A 25,272-nucleotide genomic window follows, 5' to 3' on the forward strand; every position below is an offset into this window, starting at 1 on the left:
TTTCCTGATTGGCAATAATATCCTGACCATTAATCTATGTATTTTAAGCATAAGAATCAATTTCTGAGCTTGTCTCATTTATTTTCATGACAGGAACAATAGAAATAGCTTCAAGGTGCTGCTGGGGGTAAAAGAGACTTAAAATGCCCTATTAGATATTCCTCTTTGACACCTGATGTTACGATGAACTGAAATGTATCTGGGACAAGATCTAGATGCAGATCAGAGCTCTGGAAAGAAGAAATTCATCTAGGAAATAATACTGGCTTGTCCATGCATTAAAATTGTGGAAAACGCTCTAACATTCATGTTAATAACTTCTTTACAGGCTTTCAAGAAAAGCCTTAAAGATACATCTCTCTTTTTTTTTTTTTTTGTCTTACACATGGCCTCATAAGAATAATAAGGGAATAAGCCATGGAGGGTGCGTACAGTGTGGCAATGTTTTTAGAAATGCAATCACTGTGGCATAAAGAGACCTTCTCTGAGACAACCTCTAGCATGAGCCTCATTTTCAAAAGCTTCATTTTCCTGAGAGCCCAGAAAATGAATAGAGAATGTGGATTTGCTATTTTTTTTTTTTAGAAAACAAAATAACATTCTACAAAAAGGAAATGGTCCTCGCTGTGTATTGTCAGTTATAGACCAAATTCTTTGATTGAGCAACCCCAAAATAAGTTTAGTTTTTGCTTTTGTCTTAAGTCATGGTTTCATGAAACAGCAAATGTTAAGTTAGACTGCATATGTTAAATAAATATGGCTAAAATAATGGCTAAAATAATCCATGCAGGTGATGCCATTGGCAGGACTGTATGGATCAAATAAACATGGTTTGGGGGGCTCCTCCTGGAGTTACACCACTGATCCAATGGTGGTTGTTAGAAAAAAAATTCATTTTCGTGGCTGCCATGATGACTTCTCACATAGCGAGGCTCAAGTGAAAAGCTGTGCTCTCCTCAGGAGCTAGACTCTTGATTTCAGGCATCATCAATCAGGAGACAAATAACAGCATCAAGACCCAGTAGATAAAATACCCCACCATCCCCACTGAGAAGCCATTCAGTTTTAATCCGTAATCCTGAGGAAAATGAGTGTAAGAACCTCAGGTAAATCCAAGGGGAGCTATGGTCCAGATCACACACATAATATATATAATTCTGTGTAATCAGAGTCGCTTACTAAAGAGTTCCCAAATCCCTAATGTACAGATTAAATTCCCTTACAACCTTTCAGAAAAAGTCTTGACCAATTAGATTTAAGAACATAGGAAATGTTAAGACAAAGGGAGGCTTAGCAAAGTCTACCTCAGTTAGCTTTTGTACCTTTTACCCCCTTAATTCCCTTTGTAACCATTTGCCAAATTATCCTCTACCCAAGTGTTTACCCTAGAATGTACACAGATTCCTTCCACTAGAAGAGGTCCTTTGTTTATTTCCTCTAGTTGTGTAGCTCAGCTCACTTGGAGTCTTTTTATTATTCATTCAGAGTCAGTCCATTTTTAGGGTTTTAGTTTCTTTGAAAGGAGACGAACTGGACAAAATTTCTCTAACTTGCTCATTTTCATCCTATGAAAATGGTGGGCTGATGGCTCAGGAAGCCTCCCCACTTCCCTGCCAGCTCTGACAAATAAGGGATTCTCTCAAGGGCCACAGGGCAGCAAATTCCCAGTGGCCTCTGGAATCATCCGTTAGCCCCCTCCTGGTTCTCCGTGACTGTAGTTTTCCTCTTCTGTAGCCAGATCCACTTGGTATGAGATGTGGAGTTTTTGAAGGATTTTAAATAGCCAAGCACATAATCAGAGGTGTGCTTGAGAAAAAATAATTAGTCTGAATGAGTTGGCTTATTTAATCAGTTTTAACTTTCTTTTTTTTTTTAATTTTTATTCATTTATGATAGGCACACAGTGAGAGAGAGAGGCAGAGACACAGGCAGAGGGAGAAGCAGGCTCCATGCACCGGGAGCCCGACATGGGATTCAATCCCGGGTCTCCAGGATCGCACCCTGGGCCAAAGGCAGGCACTAAACCGCTGCGCCACCCAGGGATCCCTATTTCATCAGTTTTAAAAAGATGGCTTAAAGAGCAGAGAAGTCAGGTAGAAGAAGACCTGTCAGTGGCCCCTAATCCTGATGGAAAGTAGTGATGGCTTGAATGAGGGTAAAAACAAGGACATGGGAAGAAGCACATCAGAGGAAGAATGTGTCAGGCCTAATACCTCATTAGCTGTAGGGGAAGAGAATCACGTTAAGGAGTAAGTAGTCAAAAAAAGATGCCAGGGTTCTGAGCCTGCATACTTAGATGATATGGTGTCCTTAAGGGAAGGACTGAGAAGAAAGGGGGGGGGATGCTATTTGGCCATATGCTTTAAGGTGCAGAGATATAGCTCCTGCACAACCCCAGGGCCTCCTTCCCACCTCTAAGGAAATTAGCCCTGGCTCAATGGCATAATTAGGGATAGAGTATCAGGACATACCACGAGGGGATATAATATCGGTAGACCTAGACTTAATGCTTTTTCCTCAATTTGCCTTTCTCTGCACATCTAGCCACCTGAGTGAAAGAAATGGATCCAGGGAAGCCATTCACCTTACTTCTAGTCAGGACCACATGACCAAGTGGAAACAGAATCACTGCCACTCATCTGTGGTCAGTTCATTGCACTAAAGTAGAGGAATACACGAAGGTGTGGAGGCTAATGTTTTAATTAAAGTGGCCACTGCTTTTGCTCTACTCTTCAGGAAAATGTAGCTGAAGTGGCAGCTGTTGAAGTTTCAGGGACCCTGGCCAAATCTTTCTTTCCACAAGAGCCATGGCAAACAGAAGTCCTGGCCATGTGTCCACCTGAACAGTGGACTGTGAGCAGTACTGTGTTAGTGGTGCCAATAGAACATAGGAGTAGAGACCACTAGCCAGCTGTGGAAACTAAATACTCAGGACCAGAGCACTTTGTGACAAGGCTAGAGTATCTCTGGAAATATAGAAATACTGCTGCTTGGTCCATGTACCAGCCACCTGTCAGTACATCATGCCCAAAGCTCTTCAAATTCTTTGCCTACTTATTCCCTTTCTGAATTAAACCACTTATCTTTCCTTCATCTACTTTTTTTTAACTTAACAGTGAGAATCCATTAAGATCATAGTATAAAGTAGACCTATGAGAACTAGCAAAGAAAAATACAAAAGGCCCAGTAAAATTTGGATTTCAGATAAACAATGAGGTGTTTTTTTAGTATAAATCTGTCCCAAATATCACATGGGACATAATTACACTAAAAAAAAAAGAATAGCCATTTCTCTGAAATTCAAACATCATTAGGAATCCTGCATTTTATCTGGCAAGCCAAGTACAAAGAGAAATCAATAAGGATGCCTGGGTGGGTCAGCAGTTGAGCATCTGCCTTTGACTCAGGGCGTGATCTTGGAGTCCTGGGATCGAGTCCCATATCAGGTTTCCTGCTTCTCCCTCTGCCTGTGTCTCTGCCTCTCTCTCTCTCTCTCTCTCTCTCCCCCTCTCCCTCTCTCTCTCTCTGTCTCTCATGAATAAATAAATAAAATCTTTAAAAATATATATCTTAAAAAAAAAAAAACAAAGAAAAACCAATAGAACCAATCACAGAACCAGATTTCTATCCATTCTACAACTTACCTATTCTGGTGGTGCTCCCCTTTCCTGACTTCCAGGGTTATCACATGCACATTCACTTGCACCCACAAAATACACAAAACCCACCAGAAAATGGAAAATGCATACTCACAGTCTGCTGATTTGGATTTAATTTTATAGCCATCATAGCTCCATTCTCACTAATATAGTTTTTCAGGCTATTCCTCTGAATTATCCAAGCCAACAAACAACTTTAGTCAACACAAATCAACAGTTTCTATGCGGGACATTTGCAAAAGCTCTGGAGGGAAAAGTCCCTGAGTTAAACCATAATTATGAAAAGAGTTTTCTCCTGATGTTTAAGTATGAATGTTTACTCTGATTTTACCTTGCTAACTCCAGAGGGATGAAATTCAAACCACATCTCACACTGTGTCCCATACAAATGGTCTCCAGTTAATATTTTCGTATACATAAGGGCTGGTTCAAGTCAATGCCACAGAAAGCCTTTGAAAAGGAATATCGGGGGTGAGATGTCACAGAAAGATCCTAGAAAGCCAAGGGGCTTGGTCATTGCCCAATGACCAGCCCAACTGGTTTGATGGATGAATAGTGGACCATCACATTGGACCACAATGAGTACCATCTTGATCTTGCTAGCTCTTTCTTCCCAGACTCAATAGTTTCAGCCATCATATTCTAGATGTAGTCAGCACCTTCCTCCTGCTTCCTTCTGATTCACCCACCACAGTGCACCACTCCCCATGGCCTCCCCACTGCACTGCACACATAGAAGGGGCACCACCACTCTCACTAGGGTTACCACAGGCATCTGGCTATATTAATCCTTCACATGAGATTTTAAGAAACCACTCCTCCTCTACTTTACTGTCTGCTAACCTTAGAATAAAGAGCTTTCCATTTTCAAAATCATTTCTTGATCCTGGATACTTTCTCAGATCCAGTGCTAAGCACTAAATGAATTATGTTCCTTTGTTCCAACTTGGATCAACTAATCGTGCAATTTACCAATCAAACAATCTCATACTAACTGAATGCAGGTGAAATGTGCTGTGAAGGTATGAATTACTCTTTGGGTTTTTTTGGTTTTTTTTTTTTGTTTTTTTTTTTTTTTTTTTGCAGTTTTAACTTCTATTAAAAAAGTATGGTAATACTATGAGAGGAGGGACTCCAGCTGACTGCTAGCTAGTTAACAGAAACTTAGAGTTGAGGCTAAAATCATAGGCTGCCTGGCTGTCCTTGAGCTGGTCATGTATGCATGTTGGGAGTATGACTGTAATAATAATAATACCTGGTTATTGCTTAGGGAGGCTCAACGTCATACTTCAGGAGGCTATCTGGTATCAACCTCATTTACAAATGCAGACAATGACCTTGAGAGAGATCTGCCAATTTGATAAGTATCTATGACTCCCAAATTCAGTTGGTTAAGACTATTGCCTACGACCAGTTAGTTGCCAAGACAATAATTGCTTTTACTTTGATATTCTTCAGTCTCCAAAATCGTTTTCAGTTTCTCTGCCAGGGCCATTCCTTGTTTCTTTTTCCTGAACTCCTTCTTATGGTGTTTCCATTAAGGAGGAAAGCTGTTCCAATAACAGTAACTACAGTGTTTGTTTTACTAAAAGTCTCCGAATCTAGGCAGGCACTCTTCCACGGTGGTTCTCCGCCTTCCAGGTATTAATTCTTTATTAAAGAAAAAGAAAAACTTTTGTAATTCCCCTCAGAACTCTATCTGTACTTTTATTCTTTATTGATTGAAATATGATACAAAAGAAGCTGCTATGAATTTAGTGTACTTTGAAATGAATTTGCATTTTATTCATCACAAAAGCATCTACCTGTGTTTTGATAACAGTGTGGGTATCTGAATGAAATAGTTTGTCCCTTCAGTTTATATATGCTGCAAATATGGATTCATGAACACTCCACAGGAAGTGCAAGCCTCCCGCAACAGGCCAACGTTCCACAGGTTAAGAAGCACCGTGTTGTTCTATATGTTCTTTGTGTCCTATATCTCAAGAGGTATCCTGGCCAGGGAGTAGTCTCTCTAAAGGAGGTGATACACTTCCAGAAGTAGCAGAGGCACATGAACCAGTCAACCTCATGCCAGGGCTGGGTGGGAGCTGGGAAGGAGTGAGGCTATAATTTAGGATCAGAATTAGTGCCAGGACTTTTTCTTTGAAAAAGTGTCCACACGGTTATGCCAAAGGATTGCTACCACTTGTTCACCCTATTGAAATACCGAGAGCTGCTCCTGGAGTTTTCAGCTTTATTATTTTTGCAGTCATCATGCCGGAGTTGTTAATACACATATTCATCTGGGTTTCCGTGCTGCCTTGTGTACACATAGGTGGTGTCTTTTGCAGGAAGAAAAGAGACTAGCTGAGATTGGGTCAGATATAGAATAATCTTTTATAGGTGCATCTCGCCCACTGCCACCACCCCCAATCCATCCTGTTCACCACCTTCTCCTGCACATAGTGTTTCCCCAAAACATTAAAGGACATTGACAATCCTTACCTGTTCTTCTCCCCTCTGTGATAAAAGCCCTCTCTTTTAAAGAGCGCTAGCGGGCATTAAGCTTTCTATGGTCTCAAAGCCAAATCTTTCTGGAAGTCTAACAAATGCCAAGTAAGAGAGAGAGAGAGAGAGAGAGAGGAAAAAGCAGGGAGACATTCCCAAGGCCCTCTGAGTGAGGTGAGATGGAGATGGGACTGCCTAGCCACCCAATCCAGGAGGAAGCACCCCTGAAAACCATGTGTAGATGTGAGAAACATGTCAAGGTTGTAAGTCAAGCTGGGACAGGTACTGGAATATTCTCTGAGTCAAACAGGATTCAGTCCACTCCTCAAAGTCATTCTTTATGACTCAAAGGTTTATAGCTAAAGACTGGGGCTACAATGCTTGTGGTCCTCCCCTCTCCTTTCCTTGCTAGGTTTCTACTCCTGCCCTCTACCCCTCCTGTCCTTTTCTTTGCCATTTGCCCATCAGATTCACTCACCAATTGGAAGAACATTCCAAGGACTGTGCATCAGCTAACCAAGCGGGGGCTCCAGGGTGGAGGTAAACGTTGCCCTGGATGCCGCCTAGAGAGACGGTGGACATGTGTGGGATCTGTTCCATAGGACCTGTGCCAGCTCACCCAAGGAAAGTTATTAGATGATGGGAATGGGGGTGTGGGGAGGGAAAGCCCCTGTCTGGGTTTATAATTGAGGTGATACACCTATAGGTTGCACAATAAATAAACAAAAGAAGGGATGTTGAATGAGATGGTGCCTCAAGCAAGGGAGGGGGTTCTTAAGCTTCATGTCGGGGCACAGAGTAAAGAGAGCCAACTAAGTCCCTTCTCCACCCCTAGAAAGACCTCAAAGCAAGAATGTGCAGCTGTCTCCCAATTCCTTGATAAACACAGTGCCCCGGAGTCATTCTGAGTGACCCCGGCCAGGCCCTCTGGGGTGGCTAACACCACTACCTGACAAGAGGAATAGTACCAAGTGCCCAGCTTTGTTTCCCCTATTTGAATTTCACTTGGGAACTGTGACCCAAAGATTTGGGGAGTGGACGCATGAGAATTTGCTGCCTCGATCTCTTATTAGTTTCTTGGGCTCCTGCCACAGGACTGGTATTTGATTTAGAGGCCTAAGAGGGAAATCAGTCCCACGTGGGTAGATAACAAAACACTCTCCACCTTGGAATCATGAAGTGGAATTTGAATCTGAAGCCAAAAATCCTATCACTGCCTGCTTCGCTAATTACATAAATTTCCTTGCTAGATTCTGCAGCTGTTTATGTGAATAGAGCTCTGGTTCCCAGAAATGGCACCTCTCAACACAGGGGTTCAGGGCACCCATGCCTGGTCTGGAACTAAGACTCAAAATTTTTAGTCCTGTTTCTGTTAACTATGTTAGGTTACCCTGGACTTATTTTACTCTTTGATAAAATGAAGCCAGACAACTGCCCTACGGTACAGAGATGTCAAAGAAAAATGAGAAAGAAAAAGAGAGAGAGATTGAGGGAGACAGAAAGAGAGAGAGAGTGAGTTTGGGGTGTGTGTGTGTGTGTGTGTGTTGGTAATGAACAGTAACTAGCAATAAATAATCAGTGCAGAAACTTCCAGATTTCACTATGGGAAGGATCATCAAGCTTGATAGGTACCCCCTAGGATACCATTTGACCTGAGGAAGAACAACCAGATATTTGGAGATGCATTTCCCCCACTGTCCCAGAACCTCAACGCCTTGTCTGGCAACACCTTCCACCTTTGCTTTCCGTGAGAGGAGCTAGGAGGAAAGTATAGTTGAATAACCATGAATTTTCCCCCAAATGCACAAATTATTTCAACACAACTGTTTCTAAATTAAATGTAGCCTGGTTATTCCATGAAGAGCAAGTGCATTGCCTGCTTCTTTTGTTTATTACATGCCTTTTAATAGAAAAATGAACCAGTTTGACTAAATGTGATTCCCATAAAAAATTCCATGCTTAACAAAAGTTAGACTCAAATTAACCCCTCGTGATGAGATGAGGTGATTAGGCAGGGAACCTAGAGACCTACTATGGTTAAAAATATTAAAGGCTTTTTATATGACATACAGATGAACCAATAAAAATGTGACCTCTTGGCACCTGTAAAAAAAAAGATATCTTGGGTTTCTTTCAGTAAAATATTTGAAGGCTTTAAAATTTTAAACAAAGCCCAGCTGGTTTGTATGCACAAGTTCCAAACCCTGAAATATTCTCATGATATCTAGTTTCAAAGAATCCAACTACTGTAAACTAGTGAGTAAACTAAACTGGTATGAGATATTTTCTTTTTAAAAAATTTATTTTTGTTACCAAGCATTACATATGATAAGTAAAAATTGAGGGGAAAAATGTAAATTGATCTGGTAGGTAAGGAAAGGCAATATAATTGTCATCCAAATGTAATAAATATTATAAAAGCTAAGTTCCCACTCAGAGTGTGAAAAGTATACCAGAAAATCTCCTGGGATTTACATTGTAGGTGGAATTTAAATAGAGTCAGTATGTTACCCATTTAAATTCTGAAGCTCAGAGCAACATTTTTAAAGAGTTTCTCCTTTAGGGGTGCCTGGGTGGCTCAGTGGGTTGAGCAACTGACTCTTGATTTCCGCTCAGGTCAGGATCTCAGGGTCCAGGGATGGAGCCTCAGGCTCAGCAGGGAGTCTGCTTAAGGATTCTCTCGTCCTTCTCCCTCTGCCCTTGCCCCTGTTCGCCCTCTTTCTCTTTCAAATAAATAAATAAATCTTTAAAAAATAAAAGAATTTCTCCTTTAGGTCACTATCCCAGTAATATATTTATTATTTTTGTGAGGGGACAGACCCCTTTTCACTCAGTCAGCCCAGACTGAGCTTAGTTAGCCTGTGATTCAGATGCCCATAAATAGGAATGTGGTGATTACCAATGCTTTGTTAGTTTTCAAATGCTGAATAAGCTTTAATCACTTCCCTTCTTCTTCTTCTTCTTCTTCTTCTTCTTCTTCTTCTTCTTCTTCTTTCTTCTTTCTTCTTTCTTCTTTCTTCTTTCTTCTCTTTTTTTTTTAATTGCTCTTCCTACTCCTATCATTCCCTCTAGAACTGACTAGTGGCAGGGTCTATGTTGCCAAAACATATGTCCTTCTCTGTAGTGAATTTTCTTCTCTTCCCCAGTCTTCCAAGTTCAGTGTCACTCCCAGTTTTGCTTCTTTCTCCAACCCCATCTCCTCAAATAGCATGTCCGTTGTTGTTTTTTTAATTTTACCACCAAAGATTCTTAATGTCTCAGAGTGTTGCAAACTGACTTGATCCTTTCTACCAAAAAGGGGAAAAGGTAGTCACATGGGGTAACTGGATTTGATTTGTTAAGTTATGGTGTAGAGAAGTCTCCTGCCTCTTCTGACTTAGGCGATTGAGTTTACAAGGTCAGTGCGACATGCATGACAAGTTCCAAAGAGCTCCCCGTAAATCCCTCTGAAGGTTCTGTGTGAACACCAATCACACAGTTGTTTATACTTCCTTTCTAGGAATCAGATTCCAGTCACTGCAGTTAAGCCTGCCCTTTTTAGTCTAATCTTCCTACCTGAAAAAAATTATTCCCTCCCAAGAGCAATTCTTAGAAGGTGGCTATTCTTTCTATCCCTTGATGTATTCTCTTAAAATATGCATTGACTTCAAGGAGGCTTTCGCTTTCAGAGGGGCAGAGGCATCAGGTTGCTCCTGAGTAGATCTTGTAATAATAGTTCTTACCTACTGACCGCTTCCTACCCAGGGATGCTCATAGCAAGCCGTTCGCCTAAGCATTTGAGTTGCCAACATTCCCTTTAAGCCAGATCAGATACAGGAACATTTGGACTTTTCATAACCTTTCATTCTAGAAGTTTATAAATGTGGGAACCCACCCTTTCCTCCTCCTAATGACTGTGATTAAGCCCTGGAAGGAAAAGATGGGAAGTATGTGAATACATAGCCCACCAATGATTCAAGAGTTAGAATTTCCGAGAGAGAAAATATTTGATGGGTTCCTCTCAGCTTTGATGGGAAGGAAGAGACGAGTTTTTCTCAGGGCATCTCACATGGCAGAACAATGTAAGGCAAAGTTAGAGCTAATATATAAAAAGCATCTGGTGCATCCAGCACACTCTAACCTCGTAACCTTGTAATCATTTGGCACAGTGGGAAGAAGTTCAGAACAAAACAAACTATGTACTCAATATCCTTTGTGTGACTATAACTTAGATCCTTCGGGATGGCCTTTTGGCCATCATGTTGATGGAGGAAGTTGCTCTAGGACCCAGCTCGCCATAAGGTTGGTTAGCAGTGAGCTTAATAATGGTTAACAATGAGCTTAATAATACATTAATTGAAACTAACTTCCCAGTGGAAAGGAATAGTACTGTATTTTAGAGACTATTCGTCTTGAATAATGTAGCCACACCTTTGCTGGATTGCTAGGTTGATTCTCCTTGCTGATTAAGCAATGCAACAAGAAAGTAAATTGTCATATTTCCTCAAATTGTAAAAGTCAGAAAAGGAGGGATGCTCTATTCAGAATAAATCCAGAGGGCATATTACTTTTGAAAACATCTTAAACATTAGGAATCAGAAAGAAAATGTAAACCAGACTAGTTTCCATTTCATCTGTTTAAAAATATTTCAATTTTATAAAACAAAAGCTAGTTAGGAATTTCTCCTTCCATTTTATAGGCTTTTGGCTTATAGTTAATATATTCAGATAAAGTTACTACTGACCTGTAGCTTTGGCTTCTTTAATTTCTCAGGTGAACTATTAAGTGGTATGTTTACTGCATTTTCATCAATAAGTATTTATTAGGAGATCTCAAATTTGGGGGTAATTCTAAATTAGCAAGATATTTAGCATGATGAGAGCCTTCAACTTACAAATTAATACAGTAAAAAAAAAACAAATTAATACAGTAAACAATATAAATTAAAATATATGGGAACTTATAAAACAAATATTAGAATATTGAAGCTTTATTAACTAAAAGCAATTCTCTCAATGTTTTATAAGTGAACCTCCTTTTTGAAAATGTCTGATTATCTGATTTTTATAATGTCTGATTTTTATAAAAACTTAAACTTAAAAAATTATAATGAAGACTTTGTTTTAATTACCATATTTAAGATTCTAAGATTAAAAAATGCTGATGTTCAACCACATGTAGTCTCTTTTTCTTTCTGCTGGATTTTAGGAGGAGGTGGTTTTGTCATGTGTCCATGATGCAAAAGCTACCACACCAGAATATTCACTGACAGAGTTGTAGCAGTAAAAATGGGACACATTATGTATGTCCATCAATAGAGGGTTAGTTAAGTAATTAGTGTATAGCCATATAACAGCCACATACAAACTTTAAAAGAAATTAGGTATATACCTAATGACATGAAGACATGTATGTTATATTGCATGTATGTTACATTTTTGGTAAAAAAAAAATAAAGCAAGTTGCAAAGCAACTTGTCATTTCACTAAACAAAGATCTTTAACACTTACTTAATATACTGTTGAAACTAATCAAATATATTGCCATTTCTTTTGCATATATATTTATAAATTTAGAATTCTTGTGTTCTGTTTAAAAACTTGCAACGAAGCCAAAAGAAAGATTTGTTTTTGTCAAGAAAAGGACACAAATTTGTCAACCATTGTTAGCAATGACCAACTCCTAATCTTCTGGATCACTTTAGAACACTTTTTATGGGCCAGGATATGTGAACTGCAGAAAATGTGGCATTATTGCCACATTTTGGAAGCACTGAACTAAATTCTCCAAAAGATCAGCCTCTGGGATGCCTGGGTGGTTCAGTGGTTGAGCATCTATCTACCTTTGGCTCAGGTCGTGGTCCTGGGGTCCTGGGATCGGGTCCTGCATCGGGCTCCCCGTGGGGAGTCTGCTTCTCCCTCTGCCTATTTCTCTGCCTCTCTCTGTCTCTCATGAACGAACAAATAAAACCTTTAAAAAAAAAATCAGCCTCTGCCCCACAAAGGATGCCTCAGATTCTAGCACAGTCTCTCACTCAAGTAAATCAGATGCTATATTTAGTAACCTGGAGGAAAATTCATACTGTTCAAATAATGAGAAACTATAGAAAGTGAACCATCTATAATATCACATTAGAAATAACCACAAGACAGTCACATTTTTCTGGGGCAGAGTAAACCTCCTCAGAGATCCGTTCAGGAACAGATCTGAATGCCACTAGTATTTGTTTATAACACACGTGCACACAGTAGGGAAGCCTAGTACATTTACGTTATTTTCTTTTTCTTTTAAATAATTAATTTTAGCAGACAATAAATGGCAGTAGTATAAAGTTTAAGTGCCTTTCCCCCAACATCTGTCATTCAGTCACTCATTTCTTTAGATGGTTGTTGCTTCCTTTTACATGTTTTAATTTTTGATACATTTGAAAAATACTTTGGTATAAAGAATGGACTATGGTCCAACTTTGTTTCCAGATGGCTACCTCTGATATCAAATAATCATCCAATGATGTGCAAGGCTACATTTAATAAAAATCTAGATTTCTGTATTTGTGTCAATTTCTAGACTCACTATTCAGTTCTGTTGGTTTGAAAATACTGATAATGCTTAAGCTACAGTCTGAATCCTCAGGTTTGAATCTCTGTTCTGTGGTTTGCTGGCCGCATGACCTTAGGCAAGTGGCTTAAATTCTTGAATGGGGAAATGAATAATCATAAAATACTATTTAGGAGATGAAAACACTCAGAGAGTGCATGACATAAGTAGAACCCAATACATATTAGTTATCATTATTCTTAAAACATACCCCTATTGTTTTTATTGATATTGTACTAAATTGATGGATTAAGGGAGAACAGACAGATGTAAATACTGAGTCTTCTCAAATAAATATCACGTGTTTTTATAATGTATGTGTCTTCTTTTGCATCTACTGTCCTCGGACATCTGCTACAGATTTTTATCCATGTTTTATAAAGATTCACATTCCCTTTTCTATAGTTCATCTTCCCCGGATATTTCTCCATCATATGGTTCCAATCCATATAATTCCTACTTATTGCTCCCAATTGCCCTGCTCCATTTTTAGACATCTCTTATTCAAGACTCTTAACTGAGGACCTTGACTACAACCTGTCCCTAATGAGGTGTAACAGGTTGTATTTCTTTAAAGCAATTAAGATTCGATATTACATATAGAGGCTCATGCATTTTTAGGACTGGTATTTTCCCTGATGAAAAAGTTCTCCTTTGAAATATTTTTCACGTATACGTGAAGCCTGAGTTTGTAGAAAGCATCTTGAGAAATCAGACCCTTCAATAAGATTTTATGCTTGAACCCTTTATCTAAGTTTTCGTTTCATGCACATTAAACTGTTGCTAAAAAGCATGGGTCCTTTAAAGTTCAGGAGGAAAGTGTTTATAAAGATCTAAGACTGAGCTGAAGACAAAGCTATAGCCAGAGGCCTGGTTTCCTGAGAAGGAAGGAGTCCCCCACTAATCTGTCATGCTCCTGTCTAACAGGATATTAAAGCCATCCCAGGCTCCTTTCTTTTACAGCCCTGTGTCTGTACCAGCGAGCCACATGATCAGGGTTCCACACCATGGCTCCCCCAGAGCTCCTTGTAAAGTACAATGTATGAGGAATTCGAGTATTGGTGACTAAAAAAAAAAAGAAAGACAATGAAACCCTTATTATTAGTTACCATCCTCCCAATCACTGCCTGATGTAATTAGAAGAAAAAAATATATACCTTTAAGGGAATACTGGAGCCTGCTGGGCAAGCCATTACAATTCTTACTCTCTTTCGGTTCCCTTTGGCTATGAGGCCTTCATTACATTAAAGGTGAGATGATTTTTAAAAGAAAACACTCATAAATTTTTTTCTAATTAAAGAAATAGGTTGTTAAAAATAGGTGCATATAATAAAACAGGTCATGGAGCCTCCCCCAACCCAATGCATAGTCCTGTCTTAACCATACATTCCTCTGAAACTATCTGAGAAGGTCGAGAGAGATGTGAATTAATAGACATACACACAGAGAGACACTCATGGACATGTATACATCCCAGACCACAAATGGCATTCAGGTGGTTTTATGAGCAATACTACACTCTTCAGAGATGAATGGCTGATTTAATACTGGCCCAGAGCTGAGAGATTTTGAAACAGGCCTATGACATCCTTTGGAAGAGTTCTATAAACAAGTGTTGTGGTTACCAGCAGAATGAAATCTCAGTTTTGGACTTTGAGAGTAATTCCCTCGGGCGAGCCTTCCCAAACCAAGTGCAGACAAGAGGCCCCATGACCCCAGTGACTGTTAATGGAATCTTTTTTTTTCTCACAGTCCCCAGTTTTATTACAGCCCCAGTCAGCCAGGACTTCAGTTTCTCTTCTATGTCTTTCCTTCCTATGTACACATGTGTTTCCAACTGATGCTCAGGCAGGCCAAGTATATAGGACCTCTTTGCCTTACTGAGGATGGAATAGAAAGGAATAACTATCAAAGAGAGCTTGATGAATGTGAGTGCTGTCATTGCTTCTCTGGGAAGGGCAAAGGAGCGGATCAGCTTCTCTAGAACTTCTCTAGAGGAGTAGGCGAAGAGAGAACAAATATGAAGATTGGATGACAGATAACTTTGAGTCCATTTGTCCCTGAGAAAGAAAAAGACACTCCAGAGAGAGTTCTCAGAGTAGGAAATGAGGAGATCGTGAATGTCCAGAAGGTAATGGGACATCTTAGCCACAGTGTTTTTGGAATTTGGGGAAAATTAAAGAAGAAGAATAGGCTTCATATATGAGCAAGAAGCTAGGAAAAAGAGCCTGATTCTGGGGTGGGATTGGAACTGGGAAATGCGAACAGGAGGGCTTTGAAAGTTTGCTTAAGCTTTGTCAGGAATGAGACTGCCCTCTGTGTGCTGTTCTGCTGAAATTTCCAATCAGTATCCTAAAAATATTAAAGAGCCATCACTGACCACTGGGTGTTTGCTGGCCAGGAGATGCCTGGAAGAATGAGAAGTGAGAGCATTGAGCCTGAAAACTCAAGGTTAGGTCTTTAGGAAAACATCTCGTTTGTGTATCACATGCACATACATGGAAGCACCTACATACACGTTGCATTTTAGTCAGAGAATATGACAGTTCTAGTTATCTGTCTCTGCATAACAAACCTCCCCAAGACAGTGACATAAAACAACAGGGAAGGGAGATGCCTGGGTGGCTCAGTGGTTGAGCATCTGCCTTCGGCTCGGCGTGATCCCGGGGTCCTGGGATCGAGTCCCACATCAGGTTCCCTGCAGGGAGCCTGCTTCTCCCTCTGCCTGTGTCTCTGCCTCTCTCTCTGTGTCTATCATGAATAAATAAATTTTAAAAATTAAACAAAAACAAAAAAGAAAACAAAACAAACAAAAAACAATGGTGATTATTTTACTCATGGATCTAGGATTTGCCCAGACTCAACTAGGCAGTCGTTCCTCAGGGTCCAGTGAGCAATTGCAGTCAGATGGTGGCTGGGCTAAGGGTCTCTCAAAGGCTTCTTCATTCACATGTCTAATATCTCAGTTAGGACTACCCAGACAACTATGGGCTGAAACAGCTGGAGCTCCTCTGACATCAGTCTCTCTCGGGCCTTTCTAATTATACTTGCACATCAGGGCCTCCGGGTAGCCAAACATCTTATGTGGAAGAATCCAGAGTGAGTGATTATCTTAAGAAATATGGCTGATGCCAGCAACTGGCTGAAGCCACAGGACCTTTTCCAACCCATCTTGGAAGTAAATCAGAACCACCTATGACACATTCTAGTCATTGAAGGCCACAGGACTGCCTAGGTTCAAACAGAATATTGACCCCACTTCTTGAGGAGAGGATTGCAGAAGATTTTGTGGACATGTTTTAAAACCACCACAGTGATCAAAATGATAGCACTTTGAAATTTGTTAAGATTGGCTTTATGGCTTAGTATATGGTTAATGGTTTTGTTTTGTTTGTTTGGTCTTAATATTGTAGTGCAAAGAATGTATATTAATTGATGGGTACAGAAATCTACACATGATCATTAAAATTTTTGTATTTTACCTTTTCTTTTTTTTTAAGATTTTTATTTATTCATTCATGACAGACAGAGACAGAGAGAGAGGCAGAAGGAGAAGCAGGCTCCAGGGACTCCAGGATCATGCCCTGAGCCAAAGGCAGGCGCTAAACTGCTGAGCCACCAGGGATCCCTGTATTTTACCTTTTCTTTCTTTTGTCTGCTCAACTTATCCAAAGTTGAGAGAAGTCTGTTGAAATCACCCACCATGATACTTGTCAATTTCTCCCTCTAATTCCACCATTTTTAGTTTTATAAATTGTGAGGTAATTTTATTAAGGGCCCACAGCTTCAGAATCATTTTACTTTAGTCATATAATGAACATGTTTAGTGTTGTGTAACAGCCCTCCTAACTACTTGCAGTTCTTTTTGAATTAAAGACTTCTCTTTTTTTTTAAGAGGGAAGGAGGTGCAGAGGCAGAGAGAGAATCTTAAGCAGTCTCTTCACCCAGCAGGGAGCCCAATGTGGGGCTGCATCTCACGACCCTGAGGTCATGACCTGATACAAAACCAAGAGTCAGACACTTAACTGAACCACCCAGGCATCCCAACTTTTATTTCTATTTGTGTAGCTACCCTAATTTTCTTTTGCATTTTTCTCTGCGTATCTTTCCATATGTTAATGTTTTTGACATAACTCAAGTTAATATATAGCTGGATTTTTATTTTTGTTTTTATTTTTATGGAGACCAACATGATCTACCAGATTTGACTTTTAAGTGGTAACTTAAGACCATTGATATTTATTACCATTTTTGGTAAATAGTGATCTATTTGGTCATATATGTGTGTTTTTAATTTTACCTACTCTCTCCTATGTCTTTATCTTCTGCCTTTTTTACTTGAAAAAACTTGAATCTCTTTGTTTTCTTATTCCAATTTTCCCTATACTAATTTAGAAATAATACATTATTTCAGTTTTTTAAAGATGATTCTTGAAATTTTGCTATGCATACTCAATGAATAAATACAAGCACCTTAGAATACTGTACTCCAGTGATTTACTCCTGACTTACTGTTATCTCTATAATTATCCCTTTTAAAGTACCCAAAATTAAACATATTATTTTTTAAGATTTTATTTATTCATTCATTCATTCATTCATTCATTTTAGAGAGAGAACACACATAAGCAGGGGGAGGAACAGTGGGGAGAGGAGAGGGAAAGAATCTCAAGCAGACTCCATGCTGAGCTACTTAATTTGATGACCCTAAGATCATGACCTGAGCCAAACCAAGAGTTGGATGCTTAACTGACTGAGCTGTCTAGATGCCCCTAGACATATTATTATTATATTATTATTAATATTTCTATTCTCTGCAGACAGGGTTTTTTTTTTTCAATTTACCTGCATTTTATCATTTTCTTTGTTGTCCATTCTGTCTTGCATCTCAAACCTTAGAGATCATTTTTCTTTTTTTTTAAGTACATCCTTCAAAATCTCCATTAATAAAGTTGTATTGGTTATCAACTCACTCTATTCTTATTTATCTGAAAATTTCTTTCACTTTCATTCATGAAAATTTTTTCTGGGCATATAATTCAAAGTTATCTCCTCTCCTTACTTCCTCAATTTGTAGATATTCCAGTGTTCTCTTGCTTGTGTTTTGTTGTCATAATGTCATCAGTTTAACTCAGGTGATCTTTCTTTTTTCTCCAGTGCTTTTAAGATGTTTCTCTTTTTGAAGTATTCTGCTGATTCACTAAACAGTGTATAGGTATGGACTTCTTTGTATTTATTCTGCTCAGTATGCTCTATGCCTCCTATACTTTATGAATTTATATTTTTCATTCGTTTTAAAAGATCCTCACCCTGGGTATCTGGGTGGCTCAGTTGGTTAAGCATCTGCCTTCAGCTCATGTCATAATCCAAAGTCCTGGGATCAAGCCCTACATCAGACTCCATGCTCTGCGGGGAGTCAGCTTCTCACTCTCCCTCTGCCCATCCCCCCAATCATGCTCTCTCTCTCAAATAACTAAATAAAATCTTTAAAAAAAAAAAAAAAAAAGAAAGAAAGAAAGAAAAAAAAATTCTCAGCCACTGTGAACTCCAAGGGTTGCCTCTTTGCTCCAGTCTTTATATTAACTCCTTCTAGAACACCAAAATGTTTATGCTTGACCTTATCATTTAATATTCCATATTCTACTAAATCCTCTCCTATATCTTTAAAAGGCTTTATATTTTCCAGAAGATTTAGGCTGACAACAAAATTGAGAGGAAGGTACAGAGATTTCTCCTATAACCCCAAACCCGTTGAACACGTTTGTTTGCCTGTTATATCGCAGCTCTTTTACATTCTGGAAAAAAGTAAAACTATGGAGATAGTAAAACAATTGCCAGGGGTTAGAAGAGAGGGAGGAATGGATAGGTGGAGAACAAAGGATTTGTAAAGCAGTGTAACTGTATAAACTATCATGGTGGCTATGTGTCATCATACATTTGTCCAAACCCATAGAATGTACAACACCAAGAATGAAGCCTAATGTAAACTGCGGACTTTGAGTGATCATGATGTGTCCCTGTAGGTTCATCAAATGTAACAAATGTACCTACGCTCTGGTGGAAAGTATTGATAATGCAGGAGGCTGTGCTTATTGGAGGGGACAGATGGTACGAGAAGAACATACAAAATATCTTGCTCAATTATTGAATGTTCTAAGAAATAAAATGTGTATTTAAGGGAACTCTGCAAATATAGAATATTATTACGTACCAATTACATAATGACTCTGATGTAGAAGGTTGTAGTGCAGGAAAACAAGACAGCCAGCACATGTATTGCCTGCCACTTTTTATTAGTATGGTAGTTGTTTCAAAAATGTTTATGTCACTTCAAGGGAGGGCTTTAATCTAAAGTATTCTTTATTTTTTTAAAAAAAATATATTTTATTTATTTATTCATGAGAGACACAAAGAGAGAGAGGCAGAGACATAGGCAGAGGGAGAAGCAGGCTCCTTGCAGGAAGCCTGATGCGAGACTCCATCCCCAGACCCTGGGATCATGCCCTGAGCCAAAGGCAGACCCTCAACCACTAAGCCACCCAGGCATCCCAAATCCAAAGTGTCCTAAAAGTAATATGTTGGGATGGTGGTTGAGTATTCCTTTCTAATAATTACCAAAGGTTTCTTCAAAGGAAGAATACACTTAGAGATTAAGTGTATGGATGTTGGGAAATGACTCTTAGTGAAGAGTGTGAAAGAAATCACACAAAAAGTCATATAAGCCTTCCATTTTAAAAGTCTGAGTGGGAGAATTAAGATCAAAATATAATTAGCAAATCAGAGCAGTGGCTCAGAAGAAAAAGAGGAGTTCACTTTTAAGAGGATCACCCTCAAAATTCTACCAAAATTTGTAGGACGCAAATTTCATTAGCAAGTATACGGACCAAAACACGTACCTCCTGAGGCCTCCGTGGTAGCAGAGGAAGCTTGCCCAGAAAGAAGAGCATGACTTACAGATTTATGAAACATGTGGTTCTGGAACAGATCCAGGAGACCCAAGAGACTGGCCCTCAAGGGGACACAGTTCTACCATGGCAGGTACAGTCCTGGGATTTGCAGCCGTACACTCAGCGGGCCACCACGGTTTTCTTTTCTGAATTGCTGTGAGGCATGGTAGCCCACAGAGAAGATGCCTTTTCCTTTCCAACATTTTTGTGTTTAATTAGTAGCATTTTTGAATGCTGGATGTGTTTAGAACCCTATACAAGGAAGTGAATGTGAATATAAATTCAGTGTTACTCTGTGTTTCAAGACAAACTAGAACCTAAAGCTGAAGGGACCTAAGAGAACATCTGGTCCAAACCCTTCATTTTACACATGAGGGAAGAGGAGACCTGAGACAGTGCTTCAGACTCACATAGTTTGACTTTAAAGCCCTGGTCATAATCATCATCGCAGAGATTCAAGTTTTGGCTTCCCTAATTATTAAAAGTATGATATCAAGCAAGCTATGTAACCCGAGTTGAATTCCTTATCTGTAATGATACTATTTACCTCCAAATTAACTTGTTTCTACAACTTAAAATCCTGAGCTAAATGTTCCAGTACCCCTCCTGTCATATAAATTATATCTTTTTATTTATATACAATAAAATATATGATTAATATGTAGTATATTGTATATAATATATGCATTTTAAAAATAAACTAAGGAGCAAGGGATTTATAAACAACTCAAGGCCACTGATGGTGATTATGAACAAGTTAGGGACATGATTTATATATCAGATCTCTTTCCTCTATACATGCATGGACTTCAGGATTCTCATAGATTCATTTTTTTAGAAATTCAGAACTGGAGCACTCAATTATGAAATTCAATAGGCCTTTTCTAATTTTTTTTGCCTTTTATATGTCTGTTTTGTCAATTCACCCAAAATATGAAAATAATCAGTACAGAAATAGTTGTTTGTTTAACAGCAGTATATTTGTATTGGAGAGATCCAATCCAGTCTATTCTCTTATAAGTCTTCAAACATCAGTCTTCCATAATTCATGAGTCTTATTGCCAGGTCTACTTTAAAAATGTATCATTTTTGCCTTGCAGTTCCCCAAAATGCAGCTTACTTCAACTGAATCCATAAGAGATAATTGACCAAATTGGTTATGCATGAAAAACCAAACTTGATGACATACTTCAGGCCTATTCTCCTGTTGCCTATTAAAGTAAGCTAATGATCTGGAGCTGTGTAGGAGTTTCCAGAAATAACACTGTAATGACCAACATACTGTAGTTCACAGCTAAGAAAAAACTGTTTATTTTTTTCAGACATTGCTCAAGCCCATGCCATACTATCATTATTTTATGACCCAATCTACTATAAAGAAACATCAACACATTACAACTTAGATGAACACAAAACATCTCCTTACTGAAAAAAAAACCTCATATTTTCAAAACCATGGTAGATAATTTTCTTTGAGCCAATGCTTTAGAATGACATCTGGATATTGATTTAAAAGTCAAAGTAAAAAAAAATAATAGAAGTCAAAGTAGGAGGAACCACATAAATGGCTCCTTTGCTTTTTAAAACTTTTTAATTTTAGTTTTTTGAGTACAGTTGACATACAATATTGCATTAGTTTCAGGTGCACAACATGAAGATTTAACTTCTCTCTATACCTTATGCTATGCTCACCACAAATGTAAGTACAGTCGGTCACCATATGCTGTCACTGACTGTATTCCTGATGCTATGCCTTTTATTCCTATGACTTACTCTTTCTATAACTAGAAGCCTGTATTTCTCAGTCTCCTTTACTTGTTTTGCCCATCTTCCCCCCCTACCCCGATCCTTGGACCATCAGCTTCTTCTCTGTATTATAGGTCTGATTGTGCTTTTTGTTTGTTTATTCATTTTTTTTGATTTTTAGATTCCACATAAGTGTGCAACCTGTGTTGTCTTTTTCAGTCTCACTTATTTCATTTAGCATAATTCCCTTTAGGTCTATACATGGCAAGACCTCATCCTTTTTTATGGCTGCACAATATGCTATTATATATTTTATATATACACACATTATCTTCTTTTTCCATTCATCTATGGATGGACACTTAGGTTGCTTCCATATCTTGGCTGTTGTATATAATGCTGCAATAAATATAGAAGTGCATATATCCTTTCAAATTAGTGTTTTGTTTTGTTTGGGTAAATACTCTGTAGTGGAATTACTGGATCAGAAATAATATGATATTTCTGGATTTTTTAAAGGAACTTCCATACTAAAAAAAAAAACAAAACAAAAAAAAGGAACTTCCATACTCTTTTCCACAGTGTCTGTACCAATTTGCATTCCCACTAACAGTTTGTGAGAGTTTTTTATTCTCCACATCCTCATGAACACTTACATTTCTTGTCTTTTTTTATTTTAGCCATTCCGACAGGTGTGAGATGATATCTCATTGTGGTTTTGATTTGCATTTCCCTCATGATGAGTGATATTGAGCATCTTTTCATGTGTCTGTTGGCCATCTGTATGTTCTCTCTGGAAAAATATCAATTCAGATTCACTGCCCATTTTTAAAATAGATTGTTTTGTTTTGATGTTGAATTGTATAAGTTCTTTATATATTTTGATTATTAGCCCCTTATTGGATATTCATTTGCAAACACCTTCTTCCATTCAGTAGGTAGCCTTTTTGTTTCCATGATGGTTTTCTTCATTGTGCAAAAGTTTTTTATTTTGATGTAGTTCTGACAGTTTATGTTTGCTTTTGTTTAATCTCTTGCCTTCAGAGACACATGTAGAAAAATGTTGCTACCACGGATGTCAGATATTACTATCTATGTTCTTTTTTAGGATTTTTATGGTTTCAGGTCATACATGTAGGTCTTTAGTCTATTTAGAGTTTATTTTTGTGTATGTGTCAGAAAGTGGTCCAGTTTGATCTCTTGCATGTTATTGTCCAATTTTCCAACCACCATTTATTGAAAAGACTATATCTTTTTCTCATTGTATACTCTTGCCGCCTTGGTCATAGATTAACTGACCTGATAAGCATGGGTCTATTTCCAGGCTTTCTCTTCTATTCTACTGGTCTATGTGTCTATTTTTGTGCTAGTGCCACGCTCTTTTGATTACTACAGTTTTGTAGTGTATCATAAAATCTGGGATAGTGACACCTCCATCTTTGTTTTTCTTTTCTTTCTCAAGATGTCTGGCTACTCAGGATCTTTTGTGGCTCCATATTAATTTTAGTATTATTTGTTTTAGTTTTGTGAAAAGTGCTGTTGGTATTTTGATAGGGATTGCATTAAACCTGTAGAGTGCTTTGGGTAGTATGGATATTTTTTAACAATATTAATTCCACCCATCCGTGAGTGTTGAATATCTTTCCAATAAATGGCTCTTTTGAACAAAATGGTAGAGAGCAATACTAAAAATAGTTTTCTGCCCACAAGATGAAAGGCCAAAATGGCCACACTGGTATTGTACTTAGTTCCAGAAAAACTCAGATATCCTAAGGTTTACTAACTAGTAGATAGATGTACACACATACACACACACACACACACACACACACACACTACACTTAGGGAGAATTTGAAAGTTAAAAAGTGTCTCAAAAATTCAATGCCCCTTGGTCTCCATCTGGTACTCTGACCCTGCTAGCTTTTTTGCAGAGGCTTTTATGGAGGCCTCCCTCTATGCAGAGCATCTCTATGTGAAGTTAGGGAAGATAGGAAATTAAATAAGACTGCTAGACTCGTTGAGTAAATAATGAAACCTATCATTAAAAATAAAGCAAAAAATGCCACATGTTAAATGACCTTGTTTTGTAAGTTGATTTTGTGTCAACATTTCTGGCTTCAAATTATATAGAGAAAACTACTTAAGTAAACTCCTAGTTAATAATTGAAAAGAACAAATAAGTAAGACCTTTGAATTTTGTTTTAATCTTGTTTTTTTATTTTTATTTATTTTTTTAATCTTGTTTTTTTAATACCATAATTAAATAAGCTTAAAAGGCAGATGGACAAACTAGTAAAAATATTTTATAATATTTTAATATTTCTTTTTTTAAAGATTTTATTTATTTATTCATGAGACACACACACACACACACACACACACACAGAGGCAGAGACACAGGCAGAGGGAGAAGCAGGCTCCAGACAGGGAGCCTGACGTGGGACTCGATCCCAGGACTTCAGGATCATGTCCTGGGCCGAAGGCAGGCACTAAACCACTGAGCCACCCAGGGATCCCTATTTTAATATTTCTAATGTGTAAATAATATTTCAAAATCAGTAACAAAAAGAAAAATCCCACCCAGGGGATCCCTGGGTGGCTCAGCGGTTTAGCGTCTGCCTTTGGCCCAGGGCACGATCCTGGAGTCCCAGGATCGAGTCCCACATCAGGCTCCCGGCATGGGCCTGCTTCTCCCTCCTCCTGTGTCTCTGCCTCTCTCTCTCTCTCTATGTCTATCATAAAATAAATAAATCTTAAAAAAAAAAGAAAAAGAAAAATGCTTCATTGAGGGGGGAAAAAGCTATAGGACTAAATAGACAATTTTTTAAAACACAGCTAGTTAATAAATATGAACATTTTTCAACCAGTGTAACAAAAGGACCAAAACCAAAAGAATAAGTACTGTGTGATTTCACTTATATATATGGTACTTGGAATAGTCAACTTCCTAGAGACAGTAAATAGAATCCTGGTTCCAGAAGGCTGGGGCGTGGGGGAGAAGAATTATTGTTAAAGAGATACAAAGTTCCAGTTGGGGAAAATGGAAAAGTTCTGAAGGTGGATGGTGATGATAGTTGTACAACAAGGTTAACAGACACAATGCCACTACTCTGTACATTTAATAATGGCTAAAATGGTAAATTTTATGTTATTTTACTACAATTAAACAAATTCAGCCAGTTTAGTATTCAAACAAATGTGGACTTAAGCAGTAATGAGATAATACTTTTTTGCTCGTTAAATTAGCAGAAGGAATGGTAATGACAACACTTTAATGAAGAGAAATGGGCACATTCAACCACTGATTAAATGTAAAATAAGCACAAGGTTTCTGGATGACAGTTGAGAAATATAAGTCAAATGTCCCAATACCATTTGGGTTATTAGTTTAAAGTACCTAAGTGGGGACACCTGAGTAGCTCAGCAGTTGAGCATCTGCCTTTGGCTCAGGGCATGATCCCAGGGTCCTGGGATGGAGTCCCACATCAGGTTCCCCACAGGGAGCCTGCTTCTCCCTCTATTTCTCTGCCGATCTCTCTGTGTCTCTCATGAATAAAAAATAAAATCTTTAAAAAAAAAAAAAAACAAAGTACCTAAGTGAATTTGCTTAAAGAAATTATCATTCTTGCTCTTTAAAAATTTTTATATGAGAATGTTCATTACATAAAATGCTGAAAAATTAGAAATTCAACATTGGTTAATCAATACGTGTAAATCCATAAGACAGAACATGAAGCAACTATAAAATGTCATATTTATGTATGTATATAAAATGAAATAAGACATTACAAAACAATATATACTATGATCCCAATTTTGTACAACAAAGTATCTGTACTTAAAAATTTGACG

General features: G+C 38.2%; 1 protein-coding gene across 7 annotated transcripts in view; it reads left to right on the forward strand.

Moving 5' to 3' along the window:
- Nucleotides 1-25,272, forward strand: part of DLC1 (DLC1 Rho GTPase activating protein) — a 493,356-nt gene that overhangs the window by 414,891 nt on the left and 53,193 nt on the right. The gene's annotated exons all lie outside the window — the stretch shown is intronic.

Source organism: Canis lupus, chromosome 15 (assembly GCF_048164855.1).
Source record: "Canis lupus baileyi chromosome 15, mCanLup2.hap1, whole genome shotgun sequence".
Taxonomy (NCBI): domain Eukaryota; kingdom Metazoa; phylum Chordata; class Mammalia; order Carnivora; family Canidae; genus Canis; species Canis lupus.